General features: G+C 44.6%; 1 protein-coding gene across 5 annotated transcripts in view; it reads right to left on the bottom strand.

Annotated features, from left to right (window-relative positions):
• Nucleotides 1-9,860, bottom strand: part of TOR4A (torsin family 4 member A) — a 60,709-nt gene extending 50,849 nt beyond the window's left edge. For 4 of the 5 annotated variants that reach the window (XM_089674959.1, XM_089674962.1, XM_089674964.1 and 1 more), the window contains exon 1: nt 9,706-9,860. The gene's annotated coding sequence lies outside the window, so the exon portion shown is untranslated. The remainder of the gene's footprint in view (nt 1-9,705) is intronic. The other variant, XM_089674963.1, reaches the window with a different exon arrangement.
• Nucleotides 9,861-15,408: the final 5,548 nt, after the last annotated feature.

Raw genomic sequence — 15,408 nt, 5'->3', positions numbered from 1 at the left:
TAAACCCCATATTGTGTGTTTTTTTTTTTTTTTTTTGCTGTCTGTGTCCTGCTGGGGAGATTTCCAACCACTGCCTGTCTTGGAATTGCAACAGGAAGTGAAAGACAATCTCCCAAAAGTGAAGCAACTTCCCATCTTAATTGCCACCAGAACATTCACCTCCGTTGGAAGATTACCCCTTGCTTTCACGACAACTCTAAAAATTTGGACTTCCAACTAGTTTCTGCCTGGTGGCAACAAAGACAAATAGAGAGGGCTCCTGCTGCTTGTAATCAAATCTTGTGAGGATAGAGCGGTTGGCGTGACCGAGATACACTGTGTGTGTCTGACGTACACAGCCCGCATGGGAGTGCATCCGCATGTGTGCCCCCATAACACACAGCTTGCTAAGGGGGCACACGCAGGAAAGGAGAATTGGATAGTGCTGGCAGCGGATTGTGGAAGAGGGGTTTGGGGCTGCCCTGTGCAATATCATTGCACAGTGCAGGTAATTGTGACCTCTTTATTTTCTTTTTGTATCACCCCACTATTTTTAATGCCTCATGTATTTTGGGCGCATTTGTCCAGACAGGGTGAAAAACAGGTGTATTTTGGCACCTGGGAGACAGATGGTACACACAGAATATTGCCATCAGCCTGTCAAAACCAATAGCAGGCTTAAATAAGATTTGGCTGTATGCGGCTGTAAGCCTCCTCTTGGGTGCCAAAATATGCCCATTTTACGCGGTGTACGGATGAATGCACGCCTGTGCATGAGCCCTTATTAGACTTTGGTTATTCACTGCTCATGTTTTCTTTTTGTGAACACATAAAAAACATAGTTATTATTTTTCTTATTATTATACAGGATTTATATAGCACCAACAGTTTGCTCAGCGCTTTACAATATAACAGACAATACAGCAACAATACAAGAGGGATAGGAGGGCCATGCTCCTTGGAGCTTGCAATCTAGGAGGGAGGGGCTAGTGGTACAAAATGTAGTAACTGTTGGGGATGGACTGGTAGGATGAGTAGAAGATTCTATTAGCTGAGGGCAGGATAGGCTTCCCTGAAGAGAGAGGTTGTCAGAGATCGCCTAAAAGTGAGCAGAGTAGGCGATAGTCTGATAAATTGGGGTAGAGAGTTCCAGAGGATGGGGGAAGCTCTAGAGAAGTCCTGGAGATGAGCATGGGAGGAGGAGACAAGGGGGCTAGAGAGGAGGAGGTCGTGCGAGGAGCGGAGAGTACGGTTTGGGTGATATTTGGAGACAAGATTGGTGATTGAATTTGGGGCAGAGTTATAAATGGCTTTATACATTATTGTTAATGTTTTGAATTTTATTCATTGGGCAATGGGAAGCCAGTGGAGGGATTGGCAGAGAGGTTTGGCAGATACAGAACAGTTAGTAAGGTGGATGAGTCTGGCAACAGCATTCATGATAGACTGAAGAGGGGATAGCCTGCGATGAGGTAGGCCAATGAGGAGGGAGTTACAATAGTCAAGGAATATACACAGGAACAGCCATAATTGCTAATTGGCTTTAGGTCGCATGAGAAAGCAACATTTTTTTTCATTAATGCCCAAAAAAGAGGAACTTCTCTTACTAAATATAAAAATGTGATTTAGAAGTGCTGACATGGCCTAAGCTGACTCATGCAAAGTATAAATGTCAAAATGAAACTCCAGAAAATTTATTTTTAGTATTACATAGAGTGGTGAAGGTTTAGGACGTCTGCTTTCAATGCTGTCTGTAGCCCAGTTAGGGAGATTTCCCCTCATTTACCATCCCAATGACACAGAGAGAAGGTGATTGGAAATGTACCCAACTGGGGCCACAGGCAGCATTAAACATCTAACAGAGGTGATAGCTCCTCTCCACTTTATAAGAAGACGTTTGGCTGGAGTTCCATTTTAGATCCTGCTGACTGCAGTCTTCAATGCAGATATACACTGCCACAACAACAAAAAAAATGTATTTTCAATTGATGGGTTTACAAAAGTTATCAGATTGACAAGTTTTTAACATAAATGAAGTTCTCTTGGAGTGTTCCACAGAGCACTGGCATACTGCCTGTAGAATAATACTAGACCTGAAGCCAAGTTCAGACAGGGTGGAGGAACTCTCTAATTAATGGTCAGCCGTCTGATGATTCAGATGGAATAAAGTTCCTCCTACATAGCCAGAATTCTTGTAAAAGCCTCTCTGAGAGTTCACGCTTTGATCTGGCAAAGTCAAGCTGACCATACACTGTGCAAATTTTATCTGGCTCTCATAATGAACTGGATAACATTTGCTTAGTGTGTGGCCCTGTCAGTACCCTCCCACCCGACAAACTTTGATTAAAAAATCAAACAGACCAGGCAGAGAACAATCAGACAGATGCATCTGCCATTTGGGTTTTCTGGCAGTCACCAGGGGCGGACTGAGCATTTGGAAACCAGGGTCAGTAGAGGGCCCCATGAGATGCTCCTGGTACCTTTTTCATAGGTTTTTTTGAGTTTGGGCAAGGACACAGGGGCCCCATGATCCCCTATTGCCCGGGGGCCCCATGAGTTGTCAGTCCGCCCCTGGCAGTCACCTTGCCAGCTGTCAAAATACCAAAACCTAGCAGGGGATTCTTCACTTGGTGCTGCATAGCGTAGATGCGTAGAAATGTTAAAAAAATAAAGTGTAAGCCATTGGTGGGACCTCCTTAGAGTGTACATACAGGGCAAAGCAATGGGTTTCTCAGCAGCATATACTCAACTTTCTTTTGCTACCACCACCAGTAAAAAGAATGGTTTGTGCAAGCTACTAAGCACTGGAGTTATAGCTTACACAAGCCTACAGACTATGATATAAAGGAGTCACAAGCTGCTCTTTGAGCAGTGTGTGACCTCCACTGATGCAAGTGTACAATCCAAACGCATACGTTCCTGCATTAAAAATGGCTGTGTGTATATGGGTGCTGCAGCGAGCGTTGGCTGGAAACGAACAGAATCAGCAAGGGAGAATGTCACCAGCACATCGAGGATCACCAATATGGGTCCAAAAGTTTTAATGAACGATCACATAGTTACAGCAAGGCAATGTTTCGGAGTCTCGCAGGACTCCTTCATCTGGTATGTGGTCACATATTGGTGATCCTCGGTGTGCTGGTGACATTCTCCCTTGACCTCCACTGATGACACTAGACTATGCATATCTGCCCAGTAACTGTTTGCCTGAAATGAATTGTCAAGAATAATCTCCATTGTTCATCTGAGATCATATGACTGATGTCAGGAGTGTGTGCTCTGCATATAAGCATTCATATTTGGTTGGTACAATTTTGTATGCCATGCTTCTTCTAAAGGGCATTCGTGGGGTTGTTGTATTTTCCAAAGACCATAGCAGGTCAATAAATGGTCGTACTCATGCCCTTTTTTTTTTTTTTTTTACTCCCATGAGCTGTGGGCCAGGTTCTTGCTGCCTGCCACTTTGCTTACCTGAGCTCTGGGGCAGGAATGACCCAGCCTGCAGCTCGTTGGAGTAAAAGAAGAGTGAAAGTTTAGAATTAAGGTAGAGATAAGTTTAGAGGACACCCAAGCTCATCTCTACTTGCAATCATCATTACCTCAGGTGTTATGGTTGAGCCTTGTCCTGCAAACATGGAGGAGATGTCAGGCTTGATGCAAAAAGTATTCCTGGCCATTGTAGCTTCGTCCTATCAGTGACCAGGAGTATGGTGACTGAAGTGTCTAGGACCCACCAAGCATCCACAAAAGTATCAGAAATGGACTTCTATGTGGGCATGGGCCCCTCATATGAAGCAGACCCCTGAGCGGGGTGGGTGACTTTTGTCACTGTTGATCCTGCTTTCATGCTGATCAATCTAGCCATTGGCAAGTTAATAGGCCACGGTTGAATTTTGTTGATTAATTCTGACAGATCTGTGTGTCTGCTAGAAAAAGCATCATATATAGAGTGATTACATGATCATTTTTTATGAGATTATTTCTGATTGCTATTAAGTCTAATAGAGGGTATGAATCCACCCACTGCTGTGCGTTGTCAATCAAAAGCAACACGAACCTGATGAGGAACTAGTCTATCAGTTCCCCATATGGATCTGCCCACCCAGTGACAAGTCATTTCCTAAATATTGGCAACTATATCCCTGTTAACCCCACCCCTTGTGACATCATTGACCAGTGCTTGGTTAACGATGTCACAAGGGGCGGGGTCACCCAGTGACATCCCTGGGCAGCACCCCTAAGTTTATTTATCGGAGGTGTCGAATGGTGGGACCCAGCATCCTTTACACAGCTCTATTTTTTCGGGGTGGCTGCGTTCATCACGATTGATGCTAGATTTGGGGGGGGGGCTTTTTACTAAAGGACTTGTCAAAAACTGTCCCTGTGTTTTTATTTTATATTTAATATTTTTTTGGTGAAAGAGTAGGGGTACAATGTACCTCATACTCATTCACATGGAGGGGGCAGGATCCAGATTCTGAAAAGCTCCCCACCCGCAGATCCCCACAACCACCACCTAAGGTTGTGGGAAGAGTCTCTTGTCCCCATCAACATGGAGACAAGGTGTTTTGAGGTAGAGCCCCATACTCCAAATTACCTCCCATGATGAGGGCACATGGTCTGGTATGGTCCAAGAGGTAGGGAGGGGGCGCTCGCTCATCCCTACCTTCGTTCCTGGCCTGCCACACTGCATGATCAAATAAGGGTCTGGTATGGATATTGGGGGAACCCCCACGCTATTTTTTAAAAACATTTTGGTGTGGGGTTCCCCGCAATATCCATACTTTTTTTCTCAAGTTTTAATTGCTAGCAATTATTTTGTTTTGTTTATTATTTTGTTTATAACTGTCTGCAGGGAACCAAGCTGACAGATGGGGTGGCCAGCTTGCCAGCCCGCTCCTTAACAACCAGCTAGCCAAAAATAAAATACTGGAAACCAGCATTTACCAGCATTTAACAGAATTTATCAGAGTTTAGGAGTGTTCAGCATTTTTTTCTGCAAGCAAATTGCTCCCAAAAACGCAAACAAGAGATTTTTTTTCTGCTCCTAATTGCTGAAGCTTAAAAAAATGCCTCTAGACTAAAATAGTGTGTATGGACACATAGGAGGATTGCTTCTAGAGGCAGAAAAAATGCTCAAAAGCTGCTGCTATGAGCATTTTTTTTACGCTAGTGTGCATGCAGCCTATTTGCATCTCTCAAGACAAAACTAGCAATTATTCATCATGAACTATGTATCTTTATTTATCATATACTATGTATGTTCAATAAAACTTCCTTTTCTAAAGCTCATATCACTCTAACACAACTATTATTAGTGAGAATTTGCCAGTGACAGATTCGCCAGAAGATAATGGGAGGACACATACCTGTTTTGTATGTGTCAGTGGGCTTCGTCAATTAGGGATCGCTCACCGCTGCCGAAAACACTACAAAACCAGCGCCAGCAAGAGATCACCAACTCACCACTCCAGCTTGCAAGAGAGCACCACGTGCCAGCCGCTGAGGGTTTTCATACCCAGCCGTGCCCTCTAAAGTTGTCTCGCTGGTGGCGACCTCTTGTCTCATTAAGGGCTTGTTCCCACTAGTGTGGTGACTGGTGGTTTTCTGCACTAGAAGAACGCCAGTCACTGTTACGGCACATAGAAGACAATTGATTTCTATATGCCCTGTTCACACGGCAAACCAGCCTGGAGGTGCGGTGCAGTGATAAAATGGAGCCGTGGCATTTTACTGTAGTGCAGCACACTGGATAGCACTGCATGTCACTGCACAGCAGCACAGCGCACCACACTACTGTGTGGTGACATGAATGAAGTGTCACTTTGTGCACATCAACTAAAGTTGACGAGCAGATAAAAAGGAAACGGTGTGATGCGGTAAATCATGCATCACACCACAGCCTCATCGTGGCTTATTGTAGCCAAAACGTACAGCTGCCCGCACAATGAACCACTCTGGTGTAGCTTGAAGGCAGTGGGAATGGACCCTAAAGCTGAACTCCAGGTATGATTATATTGGTCCAGCTTGGCACTATGTAAATCTATATCTTATACCTGAGGGTGAACGCTGACAATCACTGTAGTAGTCAATGCTACTACAAACAGCAGGGATAGTTTTTGCCACAAAGCATCAAGGCAGCGGCACAGACACATCTCCGTCTGGCTCCCTTTGCAGCTTAAAGGGGAAGAGCAGCCTAACTATACCTATTGTGGCAGTGCGGTATCCTGCCACGGTCTGAAGCAAGGTTATAACCCAGGATTCTCATCTATACAGGTTGAGGGGCTCCAGGCAGGTTGCTTAATGCAGAGGAAACTGGTTTGTCAGTTTCCTCTTTGGTTCTTAAAGCCTGTTTTGTGACCTGGGGTCTGGAGATTGCGAAGTGATTTGGGAGGGATGAAATCTCCAATCCTGGGTCCATGTTTTCAGAACCCCCAGCACACTAATTGCACAGGTGTGTGCAGGCCTTTTTGTAGAGGCCAAACCATGGTTTTGGGCTCCAACCTGGCAGACAGGAGGTCATTGCCCAGGAGTAAGGAGGGCTCCACCTCCCCTCTCCTCCTACCTATTCTGCCAAACCTGTATAAAAAAATATCTGTGTACTTGCCTATTTTCAATCCACTGCGGTGCTGTCACGTGATCTTGTGTGCAAGGGAGCGCTCGACAATGACTCTGAATTTTGGGAGCTGTGAAGTCAATCATAGACGCCCATGGCCCAGCCGTTGTTGGTGCTCCCACCTCTCCCCTGCAGCAGCCGCTCACTGACACAGGGAAGCCAGAGCTGCAGGATCACATGACTGAAGTGGATTAAAAATAGGTAAGTACACAGATTTTTTTTTTATACAGGTTATGCAGAATAGGTAGTAGGAGGGGGAAGGGAACATTTTTAAGAATAGTTCCACTATAAGGGGGGCAGATGGGGGAGACTGGTAAAAACAAGGCTCAACCACCTTTTTTAATCACCACTCAACTGCAAGTGTAAGTTGAGCCCTTAAAGTGTATAAAAAGTGTATCTAAACTCAAGAAGTAAAATATTGCAGCTGTAGAGGGTGTGTTAATTTTTTTTCTTTCAGGCTTTTGTTCCTTTAGTTTTAATTTAGCCAGAGGAGTGGGCTAAATGAAAAAACTGAACCCATTCTGCCATCCACACATTTGAGGTGAATGGGGGGGGGGATCCTTCCTACTGTGCTATTGTATTCTGACAGCAGGGAGAGTCCCTCGCTGTCAGAATACACAGATCAGCACTGCAGCCATTTGCAGATGAAGTGGCTTTTGTCCAACATGGCTGTTAAACAGAAACTGATCAATAGATTGACTTCTGTTCAACTGCAGTGGCCAGTACCATCTTAATGCAGGGCACCCATGGGCACTGCCCAAGGGCCCCTGCAGTTTCTCTCCCACAGGTTTTGGCACTTTGTAGGGGTTAAAGAAGAGCCTTTGAGGCGGAGCACTTTAATAGTGTTGCTGCTTGTGTGGGTGAGATGTGTACTGCTCCGATCCCCACCGCCACTCCTCTCCTATTCATCTCATGTGATCGGAGCAGTACCCATGCCGCCAACACAAGCAGCAACAGTAGTTACATGCTTTGTCTCGGGGGCTCTTCCTGAACCCCTGCAATGCACCAGAAGATTGCTGGAAACTGCAGGGGGGAGATGTCATTGCGATTGTAGATTTAGCCCAGTGACAGAGTTGCAGAACAGCTAAGATCTGTTTTAGATTTGCTCTTCCTTGTGTTGCTTTGCTTGAGGAGACCATCTCTGTATTATACTTTACTACACTCTATACCAGCAATGCGCAAACTACGGCCCGGCGGACCTTTTAATCCGGCCCGCGGAGCGTGATACTGTCAGGATGGCTGTCAGGATGTGTGTAGGCGGGGCAGCGTGACGAACGCGAGGGGAGCTAGGCTCCTCTCACAGTCCGCCCTGAAGACCGGTGTAGCATGAAAATCTGTCTCCTATGAGGATCTGTCCCCCTCGACGTATCTGCGCATGTGCCGGAGATCGCCGATCGGCTGCTAATGCCTGAAACTGGCACATGCGCAGATACGTCGAGGGGGACAGATCCTCATAGGAGACAGATTTTCATGCTACACCGGAACGGCGCGGGAACACGGCGAGAGGAACGCGCGGAGCAAAGGTAAGTGAATTGACACAGGGGGGACTTAATATGGGGGATGAATTAATATGGGGAATGAATTACTATAGGGGGGATGAATTACTATAGGGGGGATAAATTACTATATGGGGGATGAATTACTATGGGGGGTGAATTACTATGGGGGGTGAATTACTATATGGGGGATGAATTACTATGGGGGATGAATTACTATGGGGGGTGAATTACTATATGGGGGATGAATTACTATATGGGGGATGAATTACTATGGGGGATGAATTACTATATGGGGGATTAATTACTATGCTTACTATGGGGGAATATTACTATACTTACTATGGATGACACATACACATCATTCATCTACTCTTGGTCCGGCCCCCGGGTCCAATATATGAACCCATTGCGGCCCTCAAGTCAAAAAGTTTGCCCATCCCTGCTCTATACTATTATAATTATTACAGGTATTTATATAGCGCTGCCAATTTACGCAGCGCTTTACATATATATTGTACATTCACATCAGTCCCTAACCCTCAAGGGGTGTACAATCTAAGGTCCCTAACTTACATTCATACATACACATACTAGGAGCCAATTAACCTAACAGCTTGACTTTTACATGTGGGAGGAAACCGGAGTACCCAGAGGAGACCCACACAGGCACGCATGGATCGAAATTCAGCTGGTCCCTGCTGAACTGGCTAAATTTCAATCCATTTATGGTCACCTTAAGCCTGGGTTTACACTGATGCGGTGCAGCATATCGCATGTGATTCGCACAGGAACAGCACATTCCTGTGTAAATCACATGCAAATTTGTGTGGTGCGATTTGAGCCATACATTTTGTATGGCGCAAATTGCACCGTATCCTCACTAAAAAGGTGCAGGACTCTTTTATCGGTCCGCACTAGAATTGGATCGCGTGAATACCCATGCGCACCACGTTTTCTAAACCGATTTCGGGTGTTGTTAACTTAACATACACACATACATGAACATGGTGCGGAATTTGCACAGAACCCGCTACAAATTCTGCACCGCATCAGTGTGAACCCAGGCTTAGAGTGCAGGACATAACCAACTCATTTAATTTCTGGCAGGATCATGGGGCATTATGTTGCATTTATCAAACGGATATACCAGAACCCTTTATAGCATGTTTAAGAGTCCAAAAAGTGAGCAAATAATAGAAGTTGAATACAAAGGGTTTACATATAACTTAACCTTTCCCCACTCTACCCACAACAAAAAAACAAGTTTTGGCCAAAAATACACTCAATTTTCTACAAATACCTACATTTATCGCAATAGAAATATGGAAGATCAAAGAATATAAATAAGAAAATCACATAAAAATTAAGCACACATGAAAAGCATCTTCAAAATAGTGCCTTGCTAAAGTAATCTAATTTGTTTGTAAACTGGTTGTGTGTTTGGCCCATGGTATCTTTCCTGTGCCATAAACAGTGAGATATTCTAACCCGTCGGATCATTTCACCTTTGCAGGACGACTTTCAATACAAACTGAGATGTAAACTCTTCCAATTTCCTGTATGACGATCCTTTCTTTCTGCATTACAAACAGTTTTTCAGGTGCTACATACCAGAAAGGTCCCGGGATCATGAAGTTCAGATCTCTTGGTTCTTTTGCGGATCACGGTAAGCCATGTTCGGATGTTGGAGACGGCTGCGGAGGCCTGCGACGCAAAAGTGAGCGAGAACAGATCCACCTCTCCCTGTTGCAGCAGACGAGAATGAACGCCTGTAACAGCTGGGCAGGAAAGAAGGCTCTAATATCCACCCCCAACCCCCAGAAGAATGCAGACCTTTCTACAGGCTATAAAACTCAGCCTTTCTCTAGCTCAGGTGTGCAACGTGGTGCCAGTCACTAATGGATATTCTTTAAGTAAACTAATCCCAATGACAGCCAGTAAAGAGGGGAGGGTTGATACGGGGTGCTGGTACTTATAGGACTGAACACCAAGTTGTGGGAGCGAAGGGTAAGGCTATACGTACATAGATTTCTCTCATTCAGCTTGTGGGTTAAACAAGAAAAATACAAGGACGCTTTCACATGGGCATTGAAAATAGTTGGTTTTACTGCTTCCCAACTGCCCATCAATGCCACTCAAAATAAGTAAAAGGGTATGATGGTTGGCAATATGCACAGGAGGAGCGAGAAGGATACGTTGTTTGGCAGTATGTGCAGGAGGAGTAAGAAGGGTACAATGGTTGGCAGTATGTGTAGGAGCAGTGAGAAGGGTATGATGGTTCGCAGTATGTGCGGTAGGAGTGAGAAGAATAGGATGGTTGGCAGTATGTGCAGGAGGAATGAGAAGGGTATGATGGTTGACAGTATGTACAGGAGGAGTGAGAAGAATATGATGGCTGGCAGTATGTGCAGGAGGAGTGCGAAGGGTATGATGGTTGACAGTATGTGCAGGAGGAGTGAGAAGGGTATGATGGTTGGCAGTATGTGCAGGAGGAGTGAGAAGGGTATGATGGTTGGCATTATGTGCAGGAGAAATGAGAAGGGTATGATGGTTCGCAGTATGTGCAGGAGGAGTGAGAAGGGTATGATGGTTGTCAATGTGTGCAGGAGAAGTGAGAAAGGTATGATGGTTGGCAATGTGTGCGGGAGGAGTGAGAAGGATATGATGGTTGGCATTGTGTGCGGGAGGAGTGAGAAGGGTATGATATTTGGCAATGTGTGCGGGAGGAGTGAGAAGGGTATGATGGTTGGCAGTATGTGGGGGAAGAGTGGGAAGGGTATGATGGTTGGCAGTATGTGCAGAAGTAGTGAGATGGGTATGATGGTTGGCAGTATGTGGGGGAAGAGTGAGAAGGGTATGATGGTTGGCAGTATGTGGGGGAAGAGTGCGAAGGGTATGATGGTTGGCAGTATGTGCAGAAGTAGTGAGATGGGTATGATGGTTGGCAGTATGTGTAGGAAGAGTGCGAAGGGTATGATGGTTGGCAGTATGTGCAGAAGTAGTGAGATGGGTATGATGGTTGGCAGTATGTGCAGAAGTAGTGAGATGGGTATGATTGCTGGCAGGAGGAGTGGGAAGGGTATAATGGTTGGCAAGAGAAAAGGAGAACTAGTCATCTAGGTGTAGTATTAAAAACATTTAATGGTCATGAACAAATGCACTCACAAAGGAAGATGTAACAGAGCATATATTGCTGTGTATGTGGCTGTCATCAGTACTGGTCCCTGTGGACACACTGATAGATTGTTCTGGAGGCTCCCAGAGCTTCCTGATCGGCGGAATGTAGCCGATGGAATGTAGCTGAGCAGGTGGAAGTGACATCACGACTTGATATGACGAACAATGGCAACGCGTTGCGGAGAATGTGCTCCTTCTTCAGGCCATGAAGAAGCTATCTTAGAAGAGGTATATATTGGCAAAAAGGCAGCACATAGGAAAGGCAGAACAATACGTAAAAAGGGGAGGGGGAATGCATGTCTGCGGCCACATAAAGAATTACAAATACACATGTTGTGCAAAAGGGGAATAAATAAATGAATGTAAACATGAAGAAGTAAATCTCGTTAACCCTCTGGTGCTTTACAAGTTCAAGAGGCGGTACACATAATTGTGAAATTACAATAATCAGCCATCCTGATGTTAAATAGGGTATAATACACAACTTAAATACATGTGAGGAGAAAAAAAAGGCTTTAGCACTGTAAAAAAGATATATCTATATAAATATATTAAAACATTGTGTGTGTATGTGTGTGTGTGTGTGTGTATATATATATATATATATATATATATATACATTTTTGACAACATATAAATGATAAAAATTACATAAAAACATGTATACATATGTGTGTGTATAACCAATGACTATCTATAAGGAGCTCAGTATATTTGTGTATAGAGTGTACATTACATGTGTGGATGTACACATGGGTGTATACATATATATGTGTATAAACCATGACACACATATGTGTGGAATGTGAAATACAAAACTCTAAACGATCAATAGCAATTGGCCTATCACATTCATATAGTACATACAAACTGGAGAATCTGGCGAATAGGCCATATGGGTCCCATGTGGATTGGTGTGGGGACTGCCTCAGATATACAGTAAGTGAAGACGTTAAGTGGTGTGTATATAATTATATGAATATATATGGCCACAAAATGAGTTGGCAGCCAAAAAACGGAAACCAGGGAAAACATGTGGGCAGCTTAAGAAAAAAGAGCACTCACTTCAATGTTCATTGAGGCCTCCCGGAGACAGTGTTGAGAGTGTAAATCCAGAACGTTTCCCTTTGGCAGAGACATTTGAATCACTCTGCAGCGGAAATGTCCTGGGGTTAGACTCAGTGACCCATACCTTAAGTCCAGAAGATGATTTTCCATGAAATTCCAGAAAATGTCTGGGGATGCTATGTTTGTCAATTTCCTTCTTCGACCAAATGTTGATGCTCCCCAAATCTTTTCCAGAGGATTCATATAGTTCTGCTGACATAAGAGTCCACATGGGAAAGTCAGGCAGTAGACCACATGGTCAGAGGAACAGTTGTAAAACACATTGATAGGGTAGGTCTTACCTTTGACCGTAAAGTTCCTCTGGCCATGTTGGAAATGCTTACATTTTTCTTAGGCTCCCCATATGTTTTCCCTGGTTTCCGTTTTCCAGCTACCAACTCATTTCATGGCTAGTGCAGAATGTTCATATAATTATATACACCGCTTAATGTCTTCACCTATATCTGAATTTGTCTATATTTGAATCTTCCACCCAGGCCAGTCCCCACACCAATCTACATGGGACCCATATGGCCCATTTGCCAGATTCTCCAATTTGTAAGTACTATATGAACGTGACACGCCAATAGCTATTGATCCTTTAGAGTTTTGTATTTCACATTCCACACATATGTGTGTCATGGTTTGTACATGTATATATGTATCCACACATGTAACATACATTCTATACACAAATGTTTCGAGCTAATCGTCGTTTATACACATACATGTGGAAATGTTTTTATGTAATTTTTGTAATTTATATATTGTCAAAAAAATTGTTTTACATATACAATTTTTTTTATATTTATAGAGATATATTTATATATCTTTTTACAGTGTTAACCCTCTTTTTTCCTCACATGTACAGTATTTTCTGGCGTATAAGACTACTTTTTATACTTAAATATATACCCCAAAAATTGGGGGTCGTCTTATACACGGGGTATAAAATGTTAACCTTGAGTTTGTTTGGGTCAAGCTGGCTGGATGTGTGGTAATACTGTACATACAGTATACCGTGCTGAGCCAAGCTGGCTCAAAACAAATATCCCTATGACAGATTAATCTGTCAGCCCGCTGGATGTGTGGTATATACAGTGTACTGCGCTGAGCCAAGCGGTTTCAAAATGTACCGGTACGTCCCTACTGTAATCAGCCCGCTGGATGCGTGTATGTACGGTAGCTGCGGCTACATACAGTATACACAGGGCCAATCACAGCAAGTGATGTATTCTACTAATGAATACAAAGCCTACTCGGATTGGCTGAGTCAGAGAGGTGGGCTGATTATGTCACAACCTCAGCCAATCCAAGCAGGCTTTGTATTCATTAGTAAAATACATCGCTCGCCGTGATTGGCCCAGTGTATACTGTATGTAGCCGCAGCTACCGTACATACACGCATCCAGTGGGCTGATTACAGTAGGGACGTACCGGTACGTTTTGAAACAGCTTGGCTCAGTATACTGTATATACCGCACATCCAGCGGGCTGACAGATTTATCTGTCATAGGGACATTTGTTTTGAGCCAGCTTGGCTCAGTGCGGTATACTGTATGTACATTACTGCACATCCAGCGGGCTGTATATATACTGTATGTAGCCAAAGCTACCGTATTACCACACATCCAGCGGTAGCCAACTGATTTAGAATTTGATCCACATAATGACTGTCTTACAAATGTATCACAAGATGTCATTCATGAACTTATGATGTCAGAGGATGAATATGAGGATGAACATAACCATTTCACTTAAAAAATCTGATGTTTTTAAATGGTGTTGCCTCGGAAGGGGGGTAGTCTTATATGGCTAGTATAGCCCAAAACCTATATTTTAACTGGAAAATTAGGGGGTCGTCTTATACACCCAGTCGCCTTATACACCGGAAAATACGGTATGTAAGTTGTGTATAATACCCTATTTGTATATCTATTGTTTTTATTAGTTTTAAATGTTTTAAACAAAGAAGGACATACCGTATTTTTCGCTCCATAAGACGCACTTTTTTTCCCCCCAAAAAGCGGGGAAAATGTCAGTGCGTCTTATGGAGCGAATATAGAGCGGCCGGTCCGGTATTTCCACCGCCGCCGTGTCAGAATACCGGGCCGGCCGCTCAGCTCTGCAGTGGGACCTTACCTGTCCCTCTATCCAGCGGCGCGCTGTCTTCCCGGCTTCTGTAGTTTGCGTGACAGCCGGGTCCCAAGTGCGCATGCGGAAGAAGCAGTGCTCTTTGTGAATGGTAAGGCGGTACCTGGGACACATGACAGATCCCAGAAGCCGCCGGACCAATCACAAAGCGCAGCGCTTCTCGCGCATGCGCACTGGGCATCCGGCTGTCCGAGCGCCCACACTACAGAAGCCGGGAAGACAGCGCGCGGCTGGACTCTGCGGAAGTAAGAGCGGGTACCTGTCAAATTCAGGTACCCGCTCCCCCTCCCTCCCCAAAGGTCAGCAGTCATCTCCTGTACTGTCCGCAGTCTCTGGTCATCCCTGTGCTGTCCGCAGTCTCTGGTCATCCCTGTGCTGTCCGCAGTCTCTGGTCATCCCTGTGCTGTCCGCAGTCTCTGGTCATCCCTGTGCTGTCCGCAGTCTCTGGTCATCCCTGTGCTGTCCGCAGTCTCTGGTCATCTCCTCTACTATGTCTGCAGTCCATTAGTTCAGAATTTTTTTTTTCCTGTTTTCTGCTTCTAAAACCTAGGGTGCGTCTTATGGTCAGGTGCGTCTTATGGAGCGAAAAATACGGTAATCAAAAGGCCTGCCCATGCAGGGCTATCAATGGCTATCAGACTGGATGTGACATATTAGACTGGATGTCGCTCCATTTCCTCAAATTGAACCTTTCCAAAACCGAGCTCCTAATTTTCCCCCCAGCCCACGCCCCCCCACTCAAACCTATCCTTCCAACCTCATGTCCAATTGCTGGCAACTTCATGCAGGCTCCACCTCCGCAACATCTCCAAGATACGTACGTTCTTAACCCCAGACACTACTAAACAACTCGTTCACTCCCTTATTATCTCATGC

The sequence above is a fragment of the Staurois parvus genome, unplaced genomic scaffold, assembly GCF_062004578.1.
Source record: "Staurois parvus isolate SC_StPar_1 unplaced genomic scaffold, SC_StPar_1.0 ptg000154l, whole genome shotgun sequence".
Classification (NCBI taxonomy): Eukaryota; Metazoa; Chordata; class Amphibia; order Anura; family Ranidae; genus Staurois; species Staurois parvus.
This window is presented reverse-complemented; position numbering and strand designations above follow the sequence as displayed.